General features: G+C 52.3%; 30 non-coding genes across 30 annotated transcripts; all 30 read left to right on the top strand.

Moving 5' to 3' along the window:
- Positions 1-5: 5 nt before the first annotated feature.
- On the top strand, positions 6-78 carry Trnam-cau (transfer RNA methionine (anticodon CAU)). The gene has a single exon. It is a non-coding gene; the product is annotated as a tRNA-Met (tRNA).
- Positions 79-748: 670 nt separating this feature from the next.
- On the top strand, positions 749-821 carry Trnak-uuu (transfer RNA lysine (anticodon UUU)). Its single transcript has one exon. It is a non-coding gene; the product is annotated as a tRNA-Lys (tRNA).
- A 145-nt stretch (positions 822-966) lies between these two features.
- Positions 967-1,048, top strand: Trnas-aga (transfer RNA serine (anticodon AGA)). The gene has a single exon. It is a non-coding gene; the product is annotated as a tRNA-Ser (tRNA).
- A 956-nt stretch (positions 1,049-2,004) lies between these two features.
- Positions 2,005-2,077, top strand: Trnam-cau (transfer RNA methionine (anticodon CAU)). The gene has a single exon. It is a non-coding gene; the product is annotated as a tRNA-Met (tRNA).
- A 670-nt stretch (positions 2,078-2,747) lies between these two features.
- On the top strand, positions 2,748-2,820 carry Trnak-uuu (transfer RNA lysine (anticodon UUU)). Its single transcript has one exon. It is a non-coding gene; the product is annotated as a tRNA-Lys (tRNA).
- A 145-nt stretch (positions 2,821-2,965) lies between these two features.
- On the top strand, positions 2,966-3,047 carry Trnas-aga (transfer RNA serine (anticodon AGA)). The gene has a single exon. It is a non-coding gene; the product is annotated as a tRNA-Ser (tRNA).
- Positions 3,048-4,004: 957 nt separating this feature from the next.
- Positions 4,005-4,077, top strand: Trnam-cau (transfer RNA methionine (anticodon CAU)). Its single transcript has one exon. It is a non-coding gene; the product is annotated as a tRNA-Met (tRNA).
- A 670-nt stretch (positions 4,078-4,747) lies between these two features.
- Positions 4,748-4,820, top strand: Trnak-uuu (transfer RNA lysine (anticodon UUU)). Its single transcript has one exon. It is a non-coding gene; the product is annotated as a tRNA-Lys (tRNA).
- Positions 4,821-4,965: 145 nt separating this feature from the next.
- Positions 4,966-5,047, top strand: Trnas-aga (transfer RNA serine (anticodon AGA)). Its single transcript has one exon. It is a non-coding gene; the product is annotated as a tRNA-Ser (tRNA).
- A 956-nt stretch (positions 5,048-6,003) lies between these two features.
- Positions 6,004-6,076, top strand: Trnam-cau (transfer RNA methionine (anticodon CAU)). Its single transcript has one exon. It is a non-coding gene; the product is annotated as a tRNA-Met (tRNA).
- Positions 6,077-6,746: 670 nt separating this feature from the next.
- Positions 6,747-6,819, top strand: Trnak-uuu (transfer RNA lysine (anticodon UUU)). Its single transcript has one exon. It is a non-coding gene; the product is annotated as a tRNA-Lys (tRNA).
- A 145-nt stretch (positions 6,820-6,964) lies between these two features.
- Trnas-aga (transfer RNA serine (anticodon AGA)) lies at positions 6,965-7,046 on the top strand. The gene has a single exon. It is a non-coding gene; the product is annotated as a tRNA-Ser (tRNA).
- A 957-nt stretch (positions 7,047-8,003) lies between these two features.
- Trnam-cau (transfer RNA methionine (anticodon CAU)) lies at positions 8,004-8,076 on the top strand. Its single transcript has one exon. It is a non-coding gene; the product is annotated as a tRNA-Met (tRNA).
- A 670-nt stretch (positions 8,077-8,746) lies between these two features.
- On the top strand, positions 8,747-8,819 carry Trnak-uuu (transfer RNA lysine (anticodon UUU)). The gene has a single exon. It is a non-coding gene; the product is annotated as a tRNA-Lys (tRNA).
- A 145-nt stretch (positions 8,820-8,964) lies between these two features.
- On the top strand, positions 8,965-9,046 carry Trnas-aga (transfer RNA serine (anticodon AGA)). The gene has a single exon. It is a non-coding gene; the product is annotated as a tRNA-Ser (tRNA).
- Positions 9,047-10,003: 957 nt separating this feature from the next.
- Trnam-cau (transfer RNA methionine (anticodon CAU)) lies at positions 10,004-10,076 on the top strand. The gene has a single exon. It is a non-coding gene; the product is annotated as a tRNA-Met (tRNA).
- Positions 10,077-10,746: 670 nt separating this feature from the next.
- Positions 10,747-10,819, top strand: Trnak-uuu (transfer RNA lysine (anticodon UUU)). Its single transcript has one exon. It is a non-coding gene; the product is annotated as a tRNA-Lys (tRNA).
- Positions 10,820-10,964: 145 nt separating this feature from the next.
- On the top strand, positions 10,965-11,046 carry Trnas-aga (transfer RNA serine (anticodon AGA)). Its single transcript has one exon. It is a non-coding gene; the product is annotated as a tRNA-Ser (tRNA).
- A 958-nt stretch (positions 11,047-12,004) lies between these two features.
- Positions 12,005-12,077, top strand: Trnam-cau (transfer RNA methionine (anticodon CAU)). The gene has a single exon. It is a non-coding gene; the product is annotated as a tRNA-Met (tRNA).
- Positions 12,078-12,747: 670 nt separating this feature from the next.
- On the top strand, positions 12,748-12,820 carry Trnak-uuu (transfer RNA lysine (anticodon UUU)). Its single transcript has one exon. It is a non-coding gene; the product is annotated as a tRNA-Lys (tRNA).
- A 145-nt stretch (positions 12,821-12,965) lies between these two features.
- Positions 12,966-13,047, top strand: Trnas-aga (transfer RNA serine (anticodon AGA)). The gene has a single exon. It is a non-coding gene; the product is annotated as a tRNA-Ser (tRNA).
- A 958-nt stretch (positions 13,048-14,005) lies between these two features.
- Trnam-cau (transfer RNA methionine (anticodon CAU)) lies at positions 14,006-14,078 on the top strand. The gene has a single exon. It is a non-coding gene; the product is annotated as a tRNA-Met (tRNA).
- Positions 14,079-14,748: 670 nt separating this feature from the next.
- On the top strand, positions 14,749-14,821 carry Trnak-uuu (transfer RNA lysine (anticodon UUU)). Its single transcript has one exon. It is a non-coding gene; the product is annotated as a tRNA-Lys (tRNA).
- Positions 14,822-14,966: 145 nt separating this feature from the next.
- On the top strand, positions 14,967-15,048 carry Trnas-aga (transfer RNA serine (anticodon AGA)). The gene has a single exon. It is a non-coding gene; the product is annotated as a tRNA-Ser (tRNA).
- Positions 15,049-16,005: 957 nt separating this feature from the next.
- On the top strand, positions 16,006-16,078 carry Trnam-cau (transfer RNA methionine (anticodon CAU)). Its single transcript has one exon. It is a non-coding gene; the product is annotated as a tRNA-Met (tRNA).
- A 670-nt stretch (positions 16,079-16,748) lies between these two features.
- On the top strand, positions 16,749-16,821 carry Trnak-uuu (transfer RNA lysine (anticodon UUU)). The gene has a single exon. It is a non-coding gene; the product is annotated as a tRNA-Lys (tRNA).
- Positions 16,822-16,966: 145 nt separating this feature from the next.
- Positions 16,967-17,048, top strand: Trnas-aga (transfer RNA serine (anticodon AGA)). The gene has a single exon. It is a non-coding gene; the product is annotated as a tRNA-Ser (tRNA).
- A 956-nt stretch (positions 17,049-18,004) lies between these two features.
- Positions 18,005-18,077, top strand: Trnam-cau (transfer RNA methionine (anticodon CAU)). The gene has a single exon. It is a non-coding gene; the product is annotated as a tRNA-Met (tRNA).
- A 670-nt stretch (positions 18,078-18,747) lies between these two features.
- On the top strand, positions 18,748-18,820 carry Trnak-uuu (transfer RNA lysine (anticodon UUU)). The gene has a single exon. It is a non-coding gene; the product is annotated as a tRNA-Lys (tRNA).
- A 145-nt stretch (positions 18,821-18,965) lies between these two features.
- Positions 18,966-19,047, top strand: Trnas-aga (transfer RNA serine (anticodon AGA)). Its single transcript has one exon. It is a non-coding gene; the product is annotated as a tRNA-Ser (tRNA).
- The last annotated feature ends 917 nt before the right edge of the window (positions 19,048-19,964 follow it).

The raw sequence follows: 19,964 nt of genomic DNA, 5'->3' as shown, positions 1-19,964 counted from the left end.
GGCGTGCCTCGGTAGCGCAGTAGGCAGCGCGTAAGTCTCATAATCTTAAGGTCGTGAGTTCGATCCTCACCCGGGGCATTCAATTTTCTGCACATCATGACTGCATTAAGGGCGTTGCTGTTGCTAGGAAACGAACTTAACTGTTGTCCGTTATCCACACGGAGTCCACGCCTCAGCGTCAAAATGTTTACTTCCAATTATGACGACGTAACAACTTTGATATTTCTCCTCCGTGTTACAAGCAAAATGCGATGCACACAGCAATGGACAGTCAATTTTGAACTGTGCGCCATGCCGGTCTGTAGGCGCGGATATGATCGCAAGCAGAGAACAGCACTGAGTCCAGATTCAGCACAAAATACAATAAGAGACGGAGTAAATCTCACCGCTGTAGAGCAAGTCCTGTGTGGTCTAGTGGCTAGGATACCTGGCTTTCACTCAACAGGTCCGGCTTCGATTCCCGGTACCGGAACGGAACTATTTGCGCACACAACGCTCCATGTTTTGGTCTTCGAACTGTCGTTGGTCGCCCTTCTTCCTTGGCTTCAACCGAACGCAATCGGGGAAAGCAGGCACGTGATGCAGTTACTGTCAGCACCGGAATAAAGGGAGAAGAGGCACTGGTCCGCTGTTGGGCTGCTACCAGCGTCAGTGAGTAGTCGGTGCAGTCGCCAGTAGCGCCAGAAGCCTACACACACCTTCCACTTAATCACGTTGCTTGAAACCGCTCCAACCACAACAAGCGAAAGCCCGGATAGCTCAGTCGGTAGAGCATTAGGCTTTTAACCTAAGGGTCCAGGGTTCGAGTCCCTGTCCGCGCGAAGATTTTAACGCTTCCATAATGGCTCGTCTCGTAGCGATAGTAGCCCTGTCGTAATCAGTGCACGGTTTTACGTTTCCTGTCGGCATTCTGCGCAGACGCAACCGGTCGGGTTTTTCACGATTCGAGGGGCACATGTTGGACAAGCAGTCGTGGCCGAGTGGTTAAGGCGTCTGACTAGAAATCAGATTCCCTCTGGGAGCGTAGGTTCGAGTCCTACCGACTGCGTCCGATTTTTCTTTTCTTGTTTTGGAAGAAGAAGCAGAAAATATCGCGTTTTGGTACCTAGCCACACCTCACCTCTCACAGCCGTTTATAGTGCCTGTCCTTTAGATAAGGGCGATTTCCAAGCGTCAGCTTTCACGTCAGCCGAGCAAAGTCGGGACAAGTCGGGACATACTACAGGATGGTGCAACGACGAAAAAAAAAAAACCTTAATTTAACAGCAGGAGCCCACATAATGATACGGAAAAGTTAGCGCCACTTGCGGTGGCCGGGAATCGTACCCGGATCAACTGCTTGGAAGGCAACTATGCTCAACAGTACAACACCACCGCACTGCCGCTGCTCGCAACGCCAGGCTGTGTCGGCTTCCCGCCCGCCGACGGCGGCCCACGGCTATAGGAGCTGCAGGCGCATTACGAGGTAGGAGGGTGCATCCACACGCATTCGGGCAGCGCCTCCAAGCATGCTACGTCTTTGGGCAAGACTCGTCGCCGCTGACGCAAGGTTACTCACACGATAGTGATGAACGGTCGTTTTAAGGCAGTGTAGTGGGGGACTTCGCGAGTTTAGCCCCTTTTTCGACGTCGCTGGGTGGCAATCCCAGTTTCCCTGCCGACAGCTGCTTGGAAAGCACGGGTAGCTTGTCGAGCATCTGTAGTTGAGTGGTTTGTGACTCAGTAGTGCAGTAGGCAGCGCCTAAGTCTCATAATCTTAAGGTATGCCGGCACGATTCCCGGTCGATGCATTATTTTGCTCTTGTGGCAACAATGCTGCCGCGCGGATTGCTCGCTTGAGATGGGTCAGCCTCAGGACCTTATAGCTGTATAGCTGCGGCTGCAGTTTAATCTAGAGAGTCGGGACAGCACGTGTAGCAAGACAACAGATTCTTCAGAAAGCGCAAACTGTCTATCTCTAATATGTGAGACTTACCGAGTTTCCTGCGAGGTCGTCTCCGGCGTGCCTCGGTAGCGCAGTAGGCAGCGCGTAAGTCTCATAATCTTAAGGTCGTGAGTTCGATCCTCACCTGGGGCATTCAATTTTCTGCACATCATGACTGCATTAAGGGCGTTGCTGTTGCTAGGAAACGAACTTAACTGTTGTCCGTTATCCACACGGAGTCCACGCCTCAGCGTCAAAATGTTTACTTCCAATTATGACGACGTAACAACTTTGATATTTCTCCTCCGTGTTACAAGCAAAATGCGATGCACACAGCAATGGACAGTCAATTTTGAACTGTGCGCCATGCCGGTCTGTAGGCGCGGATATGATCGCAAGCAGAGAACAGCACTGAGTCCAGATTCAGCACAAAATACAATAAGAGACGGAGTAAATCTCACCGCTGTAGAGCAAGTCCTGTGTGGTCTAGTGGCTAGGATACCTGGCTTTCACTCAACAGGTCCGGCTTCGATTCCCGGTACCGGAACGGAACTATTTGCGCACACAACGCTCCATGTTTTGGTCTTCGAACTGTCGTTGGTCGCCCTTCTTCCTTGGCTTCAACCGAACGCAATCGGGGAAAGCAGGCACGTGATGCAGTTACTGTCAGCACCGGAATAAAGGGAGAAGAGGCACTGGTCCGCTGTTGGGCTGCTACCAGCGTCAGTGAGTAGTCGGTGCAGTCGCCAGTAGCGCCAGAAGCCTACACACACCTTCCACTTAATCACGTTGCTTGAAACCGCTCCAACCACAACAAGCGAAAGCCCGGATAGCTCAGTCGGTAGAGCATTAGGCTTTTAACCTAAGGGTCCAGGGTTCGAGTCCCTGTCCGCGCGAAGATTTTAACGCTTCCATAATGGCTCGTCTCGTAGCGATAGTAGCCCTGTCGTAATCAGTGCACGGTTTTACGTTTCCTGTCGGCATTCTGCGCAGACGCAACCGGTCGGGTTTTTCACGATTCGAGGGGCACCTGTTGGACAAGCAGTCGTGGCCGAGTGGTTAAGGCGTCTGACTAGAAATCAGATTCCCTCTGGGAGCGTAGGTTCGAGTCCTACCGACTGCGTCCGATTTTTCTTTTCTTGTTTTGGAAGAAGAAGCAGAAAATATCGCGTTTTGGTACCTAGCCACACCTCACCTCTCACAGCCGTTTATAGTGCCTGTCCTTTAGATAAGGGCGATTTCCAAGCGTCAGCTTTCGCGTCAGCCGAGCAAAGTCGGGACAAGTCGGGACATACTACAGGATGGTGCAACGACGAAAAAAAAAAAAACCTTAATTTAACAGCAGGAGCCCACATAATGATACGGAAAAGTTAGCGCCACTTGCGGTGGCCGGGAATCGTACCCGGATCAACTGCTTGGAAGGCAACTATGCTCAACAGTACAACACCACCGCACTGCCGCTGCTCGCAACGCCGCGCTGTGTCGGCTTCCCGCCCGCCGACGGCGGCCCACGGCTATAGGAGCTGCAGGCGCATTACGAGGTAGGAGGGTGCATCCACACGCATTCGGGCAGCGCCTCCAAGCATGCTACGTCTTTGGGCAAGACTCGTCGCCGCTGACGCAAGGTTACTCACACGATAGTGATGAACGGTCGTTTTAAGGCAGTGTAGTGGGGGACTTCGCGAGTTTAGCCCCTTTTTCGACGTCGCTGGGTGGCAATCCCAGTTTCCCTGCCGACAGCTGCTTGGAAAGCACGGGTAGCTTGTCGAGCATCTGTAGTTGAGTGGTTTGTGACTCAGTAGTGCAGTAGGCAGCGCCTAAGTCTCATAATCTTAAGGTATGCCGGCACGATTCCCGGTCGATGCATTATTTTGCTCTTGTGGCAACAATGCTGCCGCGCGGATTGCTCGCTTGAGATGGGTCAGCCTCAGGACCTTATAGCTGTATAGCTGCGGCTGCAGTTTAATCTAGAGAGTCGGGACAGCACGTGTAGCAAGACAACAGATTCTTCAGAAAGCGCAAACTGTCTATCTCTAATATGTGAGACTTACCGAGTTTCCTGCGAGGTCGTCTCCGGCGTGCCTCGGTAGCGCAGTAGGCAGCGCGTAAGTCTCATAATCTTAAGGTCGTGAGTTCGATCCTCACCCGGGGCATTCAATTTTCTGCACATCATGACTGCATTAAGGGCGTTGCTGTTGCTAGGAAACGAACTTAACTGTTGTCCGTTATCCACACGGAGTCCACGCCTCAGCGTCAAAATGTTTACTTCCAATTATGACGACGTAACAACTTTGATATTTCTCCTCCGTGTTACAAGCAAAATGCGATGCACACAGCAATGGACAGTCAATTTTGAACTGTGCGCCATGCCGGTCTGTAGGCGCGGATATGATCGCAAGCAGAGAACAGCACTGAGTCCAGATTCAGCACAAAATACAATAAGAGACGGAGTAAATCTCACCGCTGTAGAGCAAGTCCTGTGTGGTCTAGTGGCTAGGATACCTGGCTTTCACTCAACAGGTCCGGCTTCGATTCCCGGTACCGGAACGGAACTATTTGCGCACACAACGCTCCATGTTTTGGTCTTCGAACTGTCGTTGGTCGCCCTTCTTCCTTGGCTTCAACCGAACGCAATCGGGGAAAGCAGGCACGTGATGCAGTTACTGTCAGCACCGGAATAAAGGGAGAAGAGGCACTGGTCCGCTGTTGGGCTGCTACCAGCGTCAGTGAGTAGTCGGTGCAGTCGCCAGTAGCGCCAGAAGCCTACACACACCTTCCACTTAATCACGTTGCTTGAAACCGCTCCAACCACAACAAGCGAAAGCCCGGATAGCTCAGTCGGTAGAGCATTAGGCTTTTAACCTAAGGGTCCAGGGTTCGAGTCCCTGTCCGCGCGAAGATTTTAACGCTTCCATAATGGCTCGTCTCGTAGCGATAGTAGCCCTGTCGTAATCAGTGCACGGTTTTACGTTTCCTGTCGGCATTCTGCGCAGACGCAACCGGTCGGGTTTTTCACGATTCGAGGGGCACATGTTGGACAAGCAGTCGTGGCCGAGTGGTTAAGGCGTCTGACTAGAAATCAGATTCCCTCTGGGAGCGTAGGTTCGAGTCCTACCGACTGCGTCCGATTTTTCTTTTCTTGTTTTGGAAGAAGAAGCAGAAAATATCGCGTTTTGGTACCTAGCCACACCTCACCTCTCACAGCCGTTTATAGTGCCTGTCCTTTAGATAAGGGCGATTTCCAAGCGTCAGCTTTCACGTCAGCCGAGCAAAGTCGGGACAAGTCGGGACATACTACAGGATGGTGCAACGACGAAAAAAAAAAAACCTTAATTTAACAGCAGGAGCCCACATAATGATACGGAAAAGTTAGCGCCACTTGCGGTGGCCGGGAATCGTACCCGGATCAACTGCTTGGAAGGCAACTATGCTCAACAGTACAACACCACCGCACTGCCGCTGCTCGCAACGCCAGGCTGTGTCGGCTTCCCGCCCGCCGACGGCGGCCCACGGCTATAGGAGCTGCAGGCGCATTACGAGGTAGGAGGGTGCATCCACACGCATTCGGGCAGCGCCTCCAAGCATGCTACGTCTTTGGGCAAGACTCGTCGCCGCTGACGCAAGGTTACTCACACGATAGTGATGAACGGTCGTTTTAAGGCAGTGTAGTGGGGGACTTCGCGAGTTTAGCCCCTTTTTCGACGTCGCTGGGTGGCAATCCCAGTTTCCCTGCCGACAGCTGCTTGGAAAGCACGGGTAGCTTGTCGAGCATCTGTAGTTGAGTGGTTTGTGACTCAGTAGTGCAGTAGGCAGCGCCTAAGTCTCATAATCTTAAGGTATGCCGGCACGATTCCCGGTCGATGCATTATTTTGCTCTTGTGGCAACAATGCTGCCGCGCGGATTGCTCGCTTGAGATGGGTCAGCCTCAGGACCTTATAGCTGTATAGCTGCGGCTGCAGTTTAATCTAGAGAGTCGGGACAGCACGTGTAGCAAGACAACAGATTCTTCAGAAAGCGCAAACTGTCTATCTCTAATATGTGAGACTTACCGAGTTTCCTGCGAGGTCGTCTCCGGCGTGCCTCGGTAGCGCAGTAGGCAGCGCGTAAGTCTCATAATCTTAAGGTCGTGAGTTCCATCCTCACCTGGGGCATTCAATTTTCTGCACATCATGACTGCATTAAGGGCGTTGCTGTTGCTAGGAAACGAACTTAACTGTTGTCCGTTATCCACACGGAGTCCACGCCTCAGCGTCAAAATGTTTACTTCCAATTATGACGACGTAACAACTTTGATATTTCTCCTCCGTGTTACAAGCAAAATGCGATGCACACAGCAATGGACAGTCAATTTTGAACTGTGCGCCATGCCGGTCTGTAGGCGCGGATATGATCGCAAGCAGAGAACAGCACTGAGTCCAGATTCAGCACAAAATACAATAAGAGACGGAGTAAATCTCACCGCTGTAGAGCAAGTCCTGTGTGGTCTAGTGGCTAGGATACCTGGCTTTCACTCAACAGGTCCGGCTTCGATTCCCGGTACCGGAACGGAACTATTTGCGCACACAACGCTCCATGTTTTGGTCTTCGAACTGTCGTTGGTCGCCCTTCTTCCTTGGCTTCAACCGAACGCAATCGGGGAAAGCAGGCACGTGATGCAGTTACTGTCAGCACCGGAATAAAGGGAGAAGAGGCACTGGTCCGCTGTTGGGCTGCTACCAGCGTCAGTGAGTAGTCGGTGCAGTCGCCAGTAGCGCCAGAAGCCTACACACACCTTCCACTTAATCACGTTGCTTGAAACCGCTCCAACCACAACAAGCGAAAGCCCGGATAGCTCAGTCGGTAGAGCATTAGGCTTTTAACCTAAGGGTCCAGGGTTCGAGTCCCTGTCCGCGCGAAGATTTTAACGCTTCCATAATGGCTCGTCTCGTAGCGATAGTAGCCCTGTCGTAATCAGTGCACGGTTTTACGTTTCCTGTCGGCATTCTGCGCAGACGCAACCGGTCGGGTTTTTCACGATTCGAGGGGCACCTGTTGGACAAGCAGTCGTGGCCGAGTGGTTAAGGCGTCTGACTAGAAATCAGATTCCCTCTGGGAGCGTAGGTTCGAGTCCTACCGACTGCGTCCGATTTTTCTTTTCTTGTTTTGGAAGAAGAAGCAGAAAATATCGCGTTTTGGTACCTAGCCACACCTCACCTCTCACAGCCGTTTATAGTGCCTGTCCTTTAGATAAGGGCGATTTCCAAGCGTCAGCTTTCGCGTCAGCCGAGCAAAGTCGGGACAAGTCGGGACATACTACAGGATGGTGCAACGACGAAAAAAAAAAAAACCTTAATTTAACAGCAGGAGCCCACATAATGATACGGAAAAGTTAGCGCCACTTGCGGTGGCCGGGAATCGTACCCGGATCAACTGCTTGGAAGGCAACTATGCTCAACAGTACAACACCACCGCACTGCCGCTGCTCGCAACGCCGCGCTGTGTCGGCTTCCCGCCCGCCGACGGCGGCCCACGGCTATAGGAGCTGCAGGCGCATTACGAGGTAGGAGGGTGCATCCACACGCATTCGGGCAGCGCCTCCAAGCACGCTACGTCTTTGGGCAAGACTCGTCGCCGCTGACGCAAGGTTACTCACACGATAGTGATGAACGGTCGTTTTAAGGCAGTGTAGTGGGGGACTTCGCGAGTTTAGCCCCTTTTTCGACGTCGCTGGGTGGCAATCCCAGTTTCCCTGCCGACAGCTGCTTGGAAAGCACGGGTAGCTTGTCGAGCATCTGTAGTTGAGTGGTTTGTGACTCAGTAGTGCAGTAGGCAGCGCCTAAGTCTCATAATCTTAAGGTATGCCGGCACGATTCCCGGTCGATGCATTATTTTGCTCTTGTGGCAACAATGCTGCCGCGCGGATTGCTCGCTTGAGATGGGTCAGCCTCAGGACCTTATAGCTGTATAGCTGCGGCTGCAGTTTAATCTAGAGAGTCGGGACAGCACGTGTAGCAAGACAACAGATTCTTCAGAAAGCGCAAACTGTCTATCTCTAATATGTGAGACTTACCGAGTTTCCTGCGAGGTCGTCTCCGGCGTGCCTCGGTAGCGCAGTAGGCAGCGCGTAAGTCTCATAATCTTAAGGTCGTGAGTTCGATCCTCACCCGGGGCATTCAATTTTCTGCACATCATGACTGCATTAAGGGCGTTGCTGTTGCTAGGAAACGAACTTAACTGTTGTCCGTTATCCACACGGAGTCCACGCCTCAGCGTCAAAATGTTTACTTCCAATTATGACGACGTAACAACTTTGATATTTCTCCTCCGTGTTACAAGCAAAATGCGATGCACACAGCAATGGACAGTCAATTTTGAACTGTGCGCCATGCCGGTCTGTAGGCGCGGATATGATCGCAAGCAGAGAACAGCACTGAGTCCAGATTCAGCACAAAATACAATAAGAGACGGAGTAAATCTCACCGCTGTAGAGCAAGTCCTGTGTGGTCTAGTGGCTAGGATACCTGGCTTTCACTCAACAGGTCCGGCTTCGATTCCCGGTACCGGAACGGAACTATTTGCGCACACAACGCTCCATGTTTTGGTCTTCGAACTGTCGTTGGTCGCCCTTCTTCCTTGGCTTCAACCGAACGCAATCGGGGAAAGCAGGCACGTGATGCAGTTACTGTCAGCACCGGAATAAAGGGAGAAGAGGCACTGGTCCGCTGTTGGGCTGCTACCAGCGTCAGTGAGTAGTCGGTGCAGTCGCCAGTAGCGCCAGAAGCCTACACACACCTTCCACTTAATCACGTTGCTTGAAACCGCTCCAACCACAACAAGCGAAAGCCCGGATAGCTCAGTCGGTAGAGCATTAGGCTTTTAACCTAAGGGTCCAGGGTTCGAGTCCCTGTCCGCGCGAAGATTTTAACGCTTCCATAATGGCTCGTCTCGTAGCGATAGTAGCCCTGTCGTAATCAGTGCACGGTTTTACGTTTCCTGTCGGCATTCTGCGCAGACGCAACCGGTCGGGTTTTTCACGATTCGAGGGGCACATGTTGGACAAGCAGTCGTGGCCGAGTGGTTAAGGCGTCTGACTAGAAATCAGATTCCCTCTGGGAGCGTAGGTTCGAGTCCTACCGACTGCGTCCGATTTTTCTTTTCTTGTTTTGGAAGAAGAAGCAGAAAATATCGCGTTTTGGTACCTAGCCACACCTCACCTCTCACAGCCGTTTATAGTGCCTGTCCTTTAGATAAGGGCGATTTCCAAGCGTCAGCTTTCACGTCAGCCGAGCAAAGTCGGGACAAGTCGGGACATACTACAGGATGGTGCAACGACGAAAAAAAAAAAAACCTTAATTTAACAGCAGGAGCCCACATAATGATACGGAAAAGTTAGCGCCACTTGCGGTGGCCGGGAATCGTACCCGGATCAACTGCTTGGAAGGCAACTATGCTCAACAGTACAACACCACCGCACTGGCGCTGCTCGCAACGCCAGGCTGTGTCGGCTTCCCGCCCGCCGACGGCGGCCCACGGCTATAGGAGCTGCAGGCGCATTACGAGGTAGGAGGGTGCATCCACACGCATTCGGGCAGCGCCTCCAAGCATGCTACGTCTTTGGGCAAGACTCGTCGCCGCTGACGCAAGGTTACTCACACGATAGTGATGAACGGTCGTTTTAAGGCAGTGTAGTGGGGGACTTCGCGAGTTTAGCCCCTTTTTCGACGTCGCTGGGTGGCAATCCCAGTTTCCCTGCCGACAGCTGCTTGGAAAGCACGGGTAGCTTGTCGAGCATCTGTAGTTGAGTGGTTTGTGACTCAGTAGTGCAGTAGGCAGCGCCTAAGTCTCATAATCTTAAGGTATGCCGGCACGATTCCCGGTCGATGCATTATTTTGCTCTTGTGGCAACAATGCTGCCGCGCGGATTGCTCGCTTGAGATGGGTCAGCCTCAGGACCTTATAGCTGTATTGCTGCGGCTGCAGTTTAATCTAGAGAGTCGGGACAGCACGTGTAGCAAGACAACAGATTCTTCAGAAAGCGCAAACTGTCTATCTCTAATATGTGAGACTTACCGAGTTTCCTGCGAGGTCGTCTCCGGCGTGCCTCGGTAGCGCAGTAGGCAGCGCGTAAGTCTCATAATCTTAAGGTCGTGAGTTCGATCCTCACCTGGGGCATTCAATTTTCTGCACATCATGACTGCATTAAGGGCGTTGCTGTTGCTAGGAAACGAACTTAACTGTTGTCCGTTATCCACACGGAGTCCACGCCTCAGCGTCAAAATGTTTACTTCCAATTATGACGACGTAACAACTTTGATATTTCTCCTCCGTGTTACAAGCAAAATGCGATGCACACAGCAATGGACAGTCAATTTTGAACTGTGCGCCATGCCGGTCTGTAGGCGCGGATATGATCGCAAGCAGAGAACAGCACTGAGTCCAGATTCAGCACAAAATACAATAAGAGACGGAGTAAATCTCACCGCTGTAGAGCAAGTCCTGTGTGGTCTAGTGGCTAGGATACCTGGCTTTCACTCAACAGGTCCGGCTTCGATTCCCGGTACCGGAACGGAACTATTTGCGCACACAACGCTCCATGTTTTGGTCTTCGAACTGTCGTTGGTCGCCCTTCTTCCTTGGCTTCAACCGAACGCAATCGGGCAAAGCAGGCACGTGATGCAGTTACTGTCAGCACCGGAATAAAGGGAGAAGAGGCACTGGTCCGCTGTTGGGCTGCTACCAGCGTCAGTGAGTAGTCGGTGCAGTCGCCAGTAGCGCCAGAAGCCTACACACACCTTCCACTTAATCACGTTGCTTGAAACCGCTCCAACCACAACAAGCGAAAGCCCGGATAGCTCAGTCGGTAGAGCATTAGGCTTTTAACCTAAGGGTCCAGGGTTCGAGTCCCTGTCCGCGCGAAGATTTTAACGCTTCCATAATGGCTCGTCTCGTAGCGATAGTAGCCCTGTCGTAATCAGTGCACGGTTTTACGTTTCCTGTCGGCATTCTGCGCAGACGCAACCGGTCGGGTTTTTCACGATTCGAGGGGCACCTGTTGGACAAGCAGTCGTGGCCGAGTGGTTAAGGCGTCTGACTAGAAATCAGATTCCCTCTGGGAGCGTAGGTTCGAGTCCTACCGACTGCGTCCGATTTTTCTTTTCTTGTTTTGGAAGAAGAAGCAGAAAATATCGCGTTTTGGTACCTCGCCACACCTCACCTCTCACAGCCGTTTATAGTGCCTGTCCTTTAGATAAGGGCGATTTCCAAGCGTCAGCTTTCGCGTCAGCCGAGCAAAGTCGGGACAAGTCGGGACATACTACAGGATGGTGCAACGACGAAAAAAAAAAAAAACCTTAATTTAACAGCAGGAGCCCACATAATGATACGGAAAAGTTAGCGCCACTTGCGGTGGCCGGGAATCGTACCCGGATCAACTGCTTGGAAGGCAACTATGCTCAACAGTACAACACCACCGCACTGCCGCTGCTCGCAACGCCGCGCTGTGTCGGCTTCCCGCCCGCCGACGGCGGCCCACGGCTATAGGAGCTGCAGGCGCATTACGAGGTAGGAGGGTGCATCCACACGCATTCGGGCAGCGCCTCCAAGCACGCTACGTCTTTGGGCAAGACTCGTCGCCGCTGACGCAAGGTTACTCACACGATAGTGATGAACGGTCGTTTTAAGGCAGTGTAGTGGGGGACTTCGCGAGTTTAGCCCCTTTTTCGACGTCGCTGGGTGGCAATCCCAGTTTCCCTGCCGACAGCTGCTTGGAAAGCACGGGTAGCTTGTCGAGCATCTGTAGTTGAGTGGTTTGTGACTCAGTAGTGCAGTAGGCAGCGCCTAAGTCTCATAATCTTAAGGTATGCCGGCACGATTCCCGGTCGATGCATTATTTTGCTCTTGTGGCAACAATGCTGCCGCGCGGATTGCTCGCTTGAGATGGGTCAGCCTCAGGACCTTATAGCTGTATAGCTGCGGCTGCAGTTTAATCTAGAGAGTCGGGACAGCACGTGTAGCAAGACAACAGATTCTTCAGAAAGCGCAAACTGTCTATCTCTAATATGTGAGACTTACCGAGTTTCCTGCGAGGTCGTCTCCGGCGTGCCTCGGTAGCGCAGTAGGCAGCGCGTAAGTCTCATAATCTTAAGGTCGTGAGTTCGATCCTCACCCGGGGCATTCAATTTTCTGCACATCATGACTGCATTAAGGGCGTTGCTGTTGCTAGGAAACGAACTTAACTGTTGTCCGTTATCCACACGGAGTCCACGCCTCAGCGTCAAAATGTTTACTTCCAATTATGACGACGTAACAACTTTGATATTTCTCCTCCGTGTTACAAGCAAAATGCGATGCACACAGCAATGGACAGTCAATTTTGAACTGTGCGCCATGCCGGTCTGTAGGCGCGGATATGATCGCAAGCAGAGAACAGCACTGAGTCCAGATTCAGCACAAAATACAATAAGAGACGGAGTAAATCTCACCGCTGTAGAGCAAGTCCTGTGTGGTCTAGTGGCTAGGATACCTGGCTTTCACTCAACAGGTCCGGCTTCGATTCCCGGTACCGGAACGGAACTATTTGCGCACACAACGCTCCATGTTTTGGTCTTCGAACTGTCGTTGGTCGCCCTTCTTCCTTGGCTTCAACCGAACGCAATCGGGGAAAGCAGGCACGTGATGCAGTTACTGTCAGCACCGGAATAAAGGGAGAAGAGGCACTGGTCCGCTGTTGGGCTGCTACCAGCGTCAGTGAGTAGTCGGTGCAGTCGCCAGTAGCGCCAGAAGCCTACACACACCTTCCACTTAATCACGTTGCTTGAAACCGCTCCAACCACAACAAGCGAAAGCCCGGATAGCTCAGTCGGTAGAGCATTAGGCTTTTAACCTAAGGGTCCAGGGTTCGAGTCCCTGACCGCGCGAAGATTTTAACGCTTCCATAATGGCTCGTCTCGTAGCGATAGTAGCCCTGTCGTAATCAGTGCACGGTTTTACGTTTCCTGTCGGCATTCTGCGCAGACGCAACCGGTCGGGTTTTTCACGATTCGAGGGGCACATGTTGGACAAGCAGTCGTGGCCGAGTGGTTAAGGCGTCTGACTAGAAATCAGATTCCCTCTGGGAGCGTAGGTTCGAGTCCTACCGACTGCGTCCGATTTTTCTTTTCTTGTTTTGGAAGAAGAAGCAGAAAATATCGTGTTTTGGTACCTAGCCACACCTCACCTCTCACAGCCGTTTATAGTGCCTGTCCTTTAGATAAGGGCGATTTCCAAGCGTCAGCTTTCGCGTCAGCCGAGCAAAGTCGGGACAAGTCGGGACATACTACAGGATGGTGCAACGACGAAAAAAAAAAAAAACCTTAATTTAACAGCAGGAGCCCACATAATGATACGGAAAAGTTAGCGCCACTTGCGGTGGCCGGGAATCGTACCCGGATCAACTGCTTGGAAGGCAACTATGCTCAACAGTACAACACCACCGCACTGCCGCTGCTCGCAACGCCGCGCTGTGTCGGCTTCCCGCCCGCCGACGGCGGCCCACGGCTATAGGAGCTGCAGGCGCATTACGAGGTAGGAGGGTGCATCCACACGCATTCGGGCAGCGCCTCCAAGCACGCTACGTCTTTGGGCAAGACTCGTCGCCGCTGACGCAAGGTTACTCACACGATAGTGATGAACGGTCGTTTTAAGGCAGTGTAGTGGGGGACTTCGCGAGTTTAGCCCCTTTTTCGACGTCGCTGGGTGGCAATCCCAGTTTCCCTGCCGACAGCTGCTTGGAAAGCACGGGTAGCTTGTCGAGCATCTGTAGTTGAGTGGTTTGTGACTCAGTAGTGCAGTAGGCAGCGCCTAAGTCTCATAATCTTAAGGTATGCCGGCACGATTCCCGGTCGATGCATTATTTTGCTCTTGTGGCAACAATGCTGCCGCGCGGATTGCTCGCTTGAGATGGGTCAGCCTCAGGACCTTATAGCTGTATAGCTGCGGCTGCAGTTTAATCTAGAGAGTCGGGACAGCACGTGTAGCAAGACAACAGATTCTTCAGAAAGCGCAAACTGTCTATCTCTAATATGTGAGACTTACCGAGTTTCCTGCGAGGTCGTCTCCGGCGTGCCTCGGTAGCGCAGTAGGCAGCGCGTAAGTCTCATAATCTTAAGGTCGTGAGTTCGATCCTCACCCGGGGCATTCAATTTTCTGCACATCATGACTGCATTAAGGGCGTTGCTGTTGCTAGGAAACGAACTTAACTGTTGTCCGTTATCCACACGGAGTCCACGCCTCAGCGTCAAAATGTTTACTTCCAATTATGACGACGTAACAACTTTGATATTTCTCCTCCGTGTTACAAGCAAAATGCGATGCACACAGCAATGGACAGTCAATTTTGAACTGTGCGCCATGCCGGTCTGTAGGCGCGGATATGATCGCAAGCAGAGAACAGCACTGAGTCCAGATTCAGCACAAAATACAATAAGAGACGGAGTAAATCTCACCGCTGTAGAGCAAGTCCTGTGTGGTCTAGTGGCTAGGATACCTGGCTTTCACTCAACAGGTCCGGCTTCGATTCCCGGTACCGGAACGGAACTATTTGCGCACACAACGCTCCATGTTTTGGTCTTCGAACTGTCGTTGGTCGCCCTTCTTCCTTGGCTTCAACCGAACGCAATCGGGGAAAGCAGGCACGTGATGCAGTTACTGTCAGCACCGGAATAAAGAGAGAAGAGGCACTGGTCCGCTGTTGGGCTGCTACCAGCGTCAGTGAGTAGTCGGTGCAGTCGCCAGTAGCGCCAGAAGCCTACACACACCTTCCACTTAATCACGTTGCTTGAAACCGCTCCAACCACAACATGCGAAAGCCCGGATAGCTCAGTCGGTAGAGCATTAGGCTTTTAACCTAAGGGTCCAGGGTTCGAGTCCCTGTCCGCGCGAAGATTTTAACGCTTCCATAATGGCTCGTCTCGTAGCGATAGTAGCCCTGTCGTAATCAGTGCACGGTTTTACGTTTCCTGTCGGCATTCTGCGCAGACGCAACCGGTCGGGTTTTTCACGATTCGAGGGGCACCTGTTGGACAAGCAGTCGTGGCCGAGTGGTTAAGGCGTCTGACTAGAAATCAGATTCCCTCTGGGAGCGTAGGTTCGAGTCCTACCGACTGCGTCCGATTTTTCTTTTCTTGTTTTGGAAGAAGAAGCAGAAAATATCGCGTTTTGGTACCTCGCCACACCTCACCTCTCACAGCCGTTTATAGTGCCTGTCCTTTAGATAAGGGCGATTTCCAAGCGTCAGCTTTCGCGTCAGCCGAGCAAAGTCGGGACAAGTCGGGACATACTACAGGATGGTGCAACGACGAAAAAAAAAAAAACCTTAATTTAACAGCAGGAGCCCACATAATGATACGGAAAAGTTAGCGCCACTTGCGGTGGCCGGGAATCGTACCCGGATCAACTGCTTGGAAGGCAACTATGCTCAACAGTACAACACCACCGCACTGCCGCTGCTCGCAACGCCGCGCTGCGTCGGCTTCCCGCCCGCCGACGGCGGCCCACGGCTATAGGAGCTGCAGGCGCATTACGAGGTAGGAGGGTGCATCCACACGCATTCGGGCAGCGCCTCCAAGCACGCTACGTCTTTGGGCAAGACTCGTCGCCGCTGACGCAAGGTTACTCACACGATAGTGATGAACGGTCGTTTTAAGGCAGTGTAGTGGGGGACTTCGCGAGTTTAGCCCCTTTTTCGACGTCGCTGGGTGGCAATCCCAGTTTCCCTGCCGACAGCTGCTTGGAAAGCACGGGTAGCTTGTCGAGCATCTGTAGTTGAGTGGTTTGTGACTCAGTAGTGCAGTAGGCAGCGCCTAAGTCTCATAATCTTAAGGTATGCCGGCACGATTCCCGGTCGATGCATTATTTTGCTCTTGTGGCAACAATGCTGCCGCGCGGATTGCTCGCTTGAGATGGGTCAGCCTCAGGACCTTATAGCTGTATAGCTGCGGCTGCAGTTTAATCTAGAGAGTCGGGACAGCACGTGTAGCAAGACAACAGATTCTTCAGAAAGCGCAAACTGTCTATCTCTAATATGTGAGACTTACCGAGTTTCCTGCGAGGTCGTCTCCGGCGTGCCTCGGTAGCGCAGTAGGCAGCGCGTAAGTCTCATAATCTTAAGGTCGTGAGTTCGATCCTCACCCGGGGCATTCAATTTTCTGCACATCATGACTGCATTAAGGGCGTTGCTGTTGCTAGGAAACGAACTTAACTGTTGTCCGTTATCCACACGGAGTCCACGCCTCAGCGTCAAAATGTTTACTTCCAATTATGACGACGTAACAACTTTGATATTTCTCCTCCGTGTTACAAGCAAAATGCGATGCACACAGCAATGGACAGTCAATTTTGAACTGTGCGCCATGCCGGTCTGTAGGCGCGGATATGATCGCAAGCAGAGAACAGCACTGAGTCCAGATTCAGCACAAAATACAATAAGAGACGGAGTAAATCTCACCGCTGTAGAGCAAGTCCTGTGTGGTCTAGTGGCTAGGATACCTGGCTTTCACTCAACAGGTCCGGCTTCGATTCCCGGTACCGGAACGGAACTATTTGCGCACACAACGCTCCATGTTTTGGTCTTCGAACTGTCGTTGGTCGCCCTTCTTCCTTGGCTTCAACCGAACGCAATCGGGGAAAGCAGGCACGTGATGCAGTTACTGTCAGCACCGGAATAAAGAGAGAAGAGGCACTGGTCCGCTGTTGGGCTGCTACCAGCGTCAGTGAGTAGTCGGTGCAGTCGCCAGTAGCGCCAGAAGCCTACACACACCTTCCACTTAATCACGTTGCTTGAAACCGCTCCAACCACAACATGCGAAAGCCCGGATAGCTCAGTCGGTAGAGCATTAGGCTTTTAACCTAAGGGTCCAGGGTTCGAGTCCCTGTCCGCGCGAAGATTTTAACGCTTCCATAATGGCTCGTCTCGTAGCGATAGTAGCCCTGTCGTAATCAGTGCACGGTTTTACGTTTCCTGTCGGCATTCTGCGCAGACGCAACCGGTCGGGTTTTTCACGATTCGAGGGGCACCTGTTGGACAAGCAGTCGTGGCCGAGTGGTTAAGGCGTCTGACTAGAAATCAGATTCCCTCTGGGAGCGTAGGTTCGAGTCCTACCGACTGCGTCCGATTTTTCTTTTCTTGTTTTGGAAGAAGAAGCAGAAAATATCGCGTTTTGGTACCTCGCCACACCTCACCTCTCACAGCCGTTTATAGTGCCTGTCCTTTAGATAAGGGCGATTTCCAAGCGTCAGCTTTCGCGTCAGCCGAGCAAAGTCGGGACAAGTCGGGACATACTACAGGATGGTGCAACGACGAAAAAAAAAAAACCTTAATTTAACAGCAGGAGCCCACATAATGATACGGAAAAGTTAGCGCCACTTGCGGTGGCCGGGAATCGTACCCGGATCAACTGCTTGGAAGGCAACTATGCTCAACAGTACAACACCACCGCACTGCCGCTGCTCGCAACGCCGCGCTGCGTCGGCTTCCCGCCCGCCGACGGCGGCCCACGGCTATAGGAGCTGCAGGCGCATTACGAGGTAGGAGGGTGCATCCACACGCATTCGGGCAGCGCCTCCAAGCACGCTACGTCTTTGGGCAAGACTCGTCGCCGCTGACGCAAGGTTACTCACACGATAGTGATGAACGGTCGTTTTAAGGCAGTGTAGTGGGGGACTTCGCGAGTTTAGCCCCTTTTTCGACGTCGCTGGGTGGCAATCCCAGTTTCCCTGCCGACAGCTGCTTGGAAAGCACGGGTAGCTTGTCGAGCATCTGTAGTTGAGTGGTTTGTGACTCAGTAGTGCAGTAGGCAGCGCCTAAGTCTCATAATCTTAAGGTATGCCGGCACGATTCCCGGTCGATGCATTATTTTGCTCTTGTGGCAACAATGCTGCCGCGCGGATTGCTCGCTTGAGATGGGTCAGCCTCAGGACCTTATAGCTGTATAGCTGCGGCTGCAGTTTAATCTAGAGAGTCGGGACAGCACGTGTAGCAAGACAACAGATTCTTCAGAAAGCGCAAACTGTCTATCTCTAATATGTGAGACTTACCGAGTTTCCTGCGAGGTCGTCTCCGGCGTGCCTCGGTAGCGCAGTAGGCAGCGCGTAAGTCTCATAATCTTAAGGTCGTGAGTTCGATCCTCACCCGGGGCATTCAATTTTCTGCACATCATGACTGCATTAAGGGCGTTGCTGTTGCTAGGAAACGAACTTAACTGTTGTCCGTTATCCACACGGAGTCCACGCCTCAGCGTCAAAATGTTTACTTCCAATTATGACGACGTAACAACTTTGATATTTCTCCTCCGTGTTACAAGCAAAATGCGATGCACACAGCAATGGACAGTCAATTTTGAACTGTGCGCCATGCCGGTCTGTAGGCGCGGATATGATCGCAAGCAGAGAACAGCACTGAGTCCAGATTCAGCACAAAATACAATAAGAGACGGAGTAAATCTCACCGCTGTAGAGCAAGTCCTGTGTGGTCTAGTGGCTAGGATACCTGGCTTTCACTCAACAGGTCCGGCTTCGATTCCCGGTACCGGAACGGAACTATTTGCGCACACAACGCTCCATGTTTTGGTCTTCGAACTGTCGTTGGTCGCCCTTCTTCCTTGGCTTCAACCGAACGCAATCGGGGAAAGCAGGCACGTGATGCAGTTACTGTCAGCACCGGAATAAAGGGAGAAGAGGCACTGGTCCGCTGTTGGGCTGCTACCAGCGTCAGTGAGTAGTCGGTGCAGTCGCCAGTAGCGCCAGAAGCCTACACACACCTTCCACTTAATCACGTTGCTTGAAACCGCTCCAACCACAACAAGCGAAAGCCCGGATAGCTCAGTCGGTAGAGCATTAGGCTTTTAACCTAAGGGTCCAGGGTTCGAGTCCCTGACCGCGCGAAGATTTTAACGCTTCCATAATGGCTCGTCTCGTAGCGATAGTAGCCCTGTCGTAATCAGTGCACGGTTTTACGTTTCCTGTCGGCATTCTGCGCAGACGCAACCGGTCGGGTTTTTCACGATTCGAGGGGCACATGTTGGACAAGCAGTCGTGGCCGAGTGGTTAAGGCGTCTGACTAGAAATCAGATTCCCTCTGGGAGCGTAGGTTCGAGTCCTACCGACTGCGTCCGATTTTTCTTTTCTTGTTTTGGAAGAAGAAGCAGAAAATATCGTGTTTTGGTACCTAGCCACACCTCACCTCTCACAGCCGTTTATAGTGCCTGTCCTTTAGATAAGGGCGATTTCCAAGCGTCAGCTTTCGCGTCAGCCGAGCAAAGTCGGGACAAGTCGGGACATACTACAGGATGGTGCAACGACGAAAAAAAAAAAAAACCTTAATTTAACAGCAGGAGCCCACATAATGATACGGAAAAGTTAGCGCCACTTGCGGTGGCCGGGAATCGTACCCGGATCAACTGCTTGGAAGGCAACTATGCTCAACAGTACAACACCACCGCACTGCCGCTGCTCGCAACGCCGCGCTGTGTCGGCTTCCCGCCCGCCGACGGCGGCCCACGGCTATAGGAGCTGCAGGCGCATTACGAGGTAGGAGGGTGCATCCACACGCATTCGGGCAGCGCCTCCAAGCACGCTACGTCTTTGGGCAAGACTCGTCGCCGCTGACGCAAGGTTACTCACACGATAGTGATGAACGGTCGTTTTAAGGCAGTGTAGTGGGGGACTTCGCGAGTTTAGCCCCTTTTTCGACGTCGCTGGGTGGCAATCCCAGTTTCCCTGCCGACAGCTGCTTGGAAAGCACGGGTAGCTTGTCGAGCATCTGTAGTTGAGTGGTTTGTGACTCAGTAGTGCAGTAGGCAGCGCCTAAGTCTCATAATCTTAAGGTATGCCGGCACGATTCCCGGTCGATGCATTATTTTGCTCTTGTGGCAACAATGCTGCCGCGCGGATTGCTCGCTTGAGATGGGTCAGCCTCAGGACCTTATAGCTGTATAGCTGCGGCTGCAGTTTAATCTAGAGAGTCGGGACAGCACGTGTAGCAAGACAACAGATTCTTCAGAAAGCGCAAACTGTCTATCTCTAATA

Source organism: Schistocerca gregaria, chromosome 3, assembly GCF_023897955.1.
Source record: "Schistocerca gregaria isolate iqSchGreg1 chromosome 3, iqSchGreg1.2, whole genome shotgun sequence".
NCBI lineage: Eukaryota > Metazoa > Arthropoda > Insecta > Orthoptera > Acrididae > Schistocerca > Schistocerca gregaria.
Note: the sequence above shows the minus strand (reverse complement) of the source record. Positions and strands in the feature narration are given on the sequence as shown.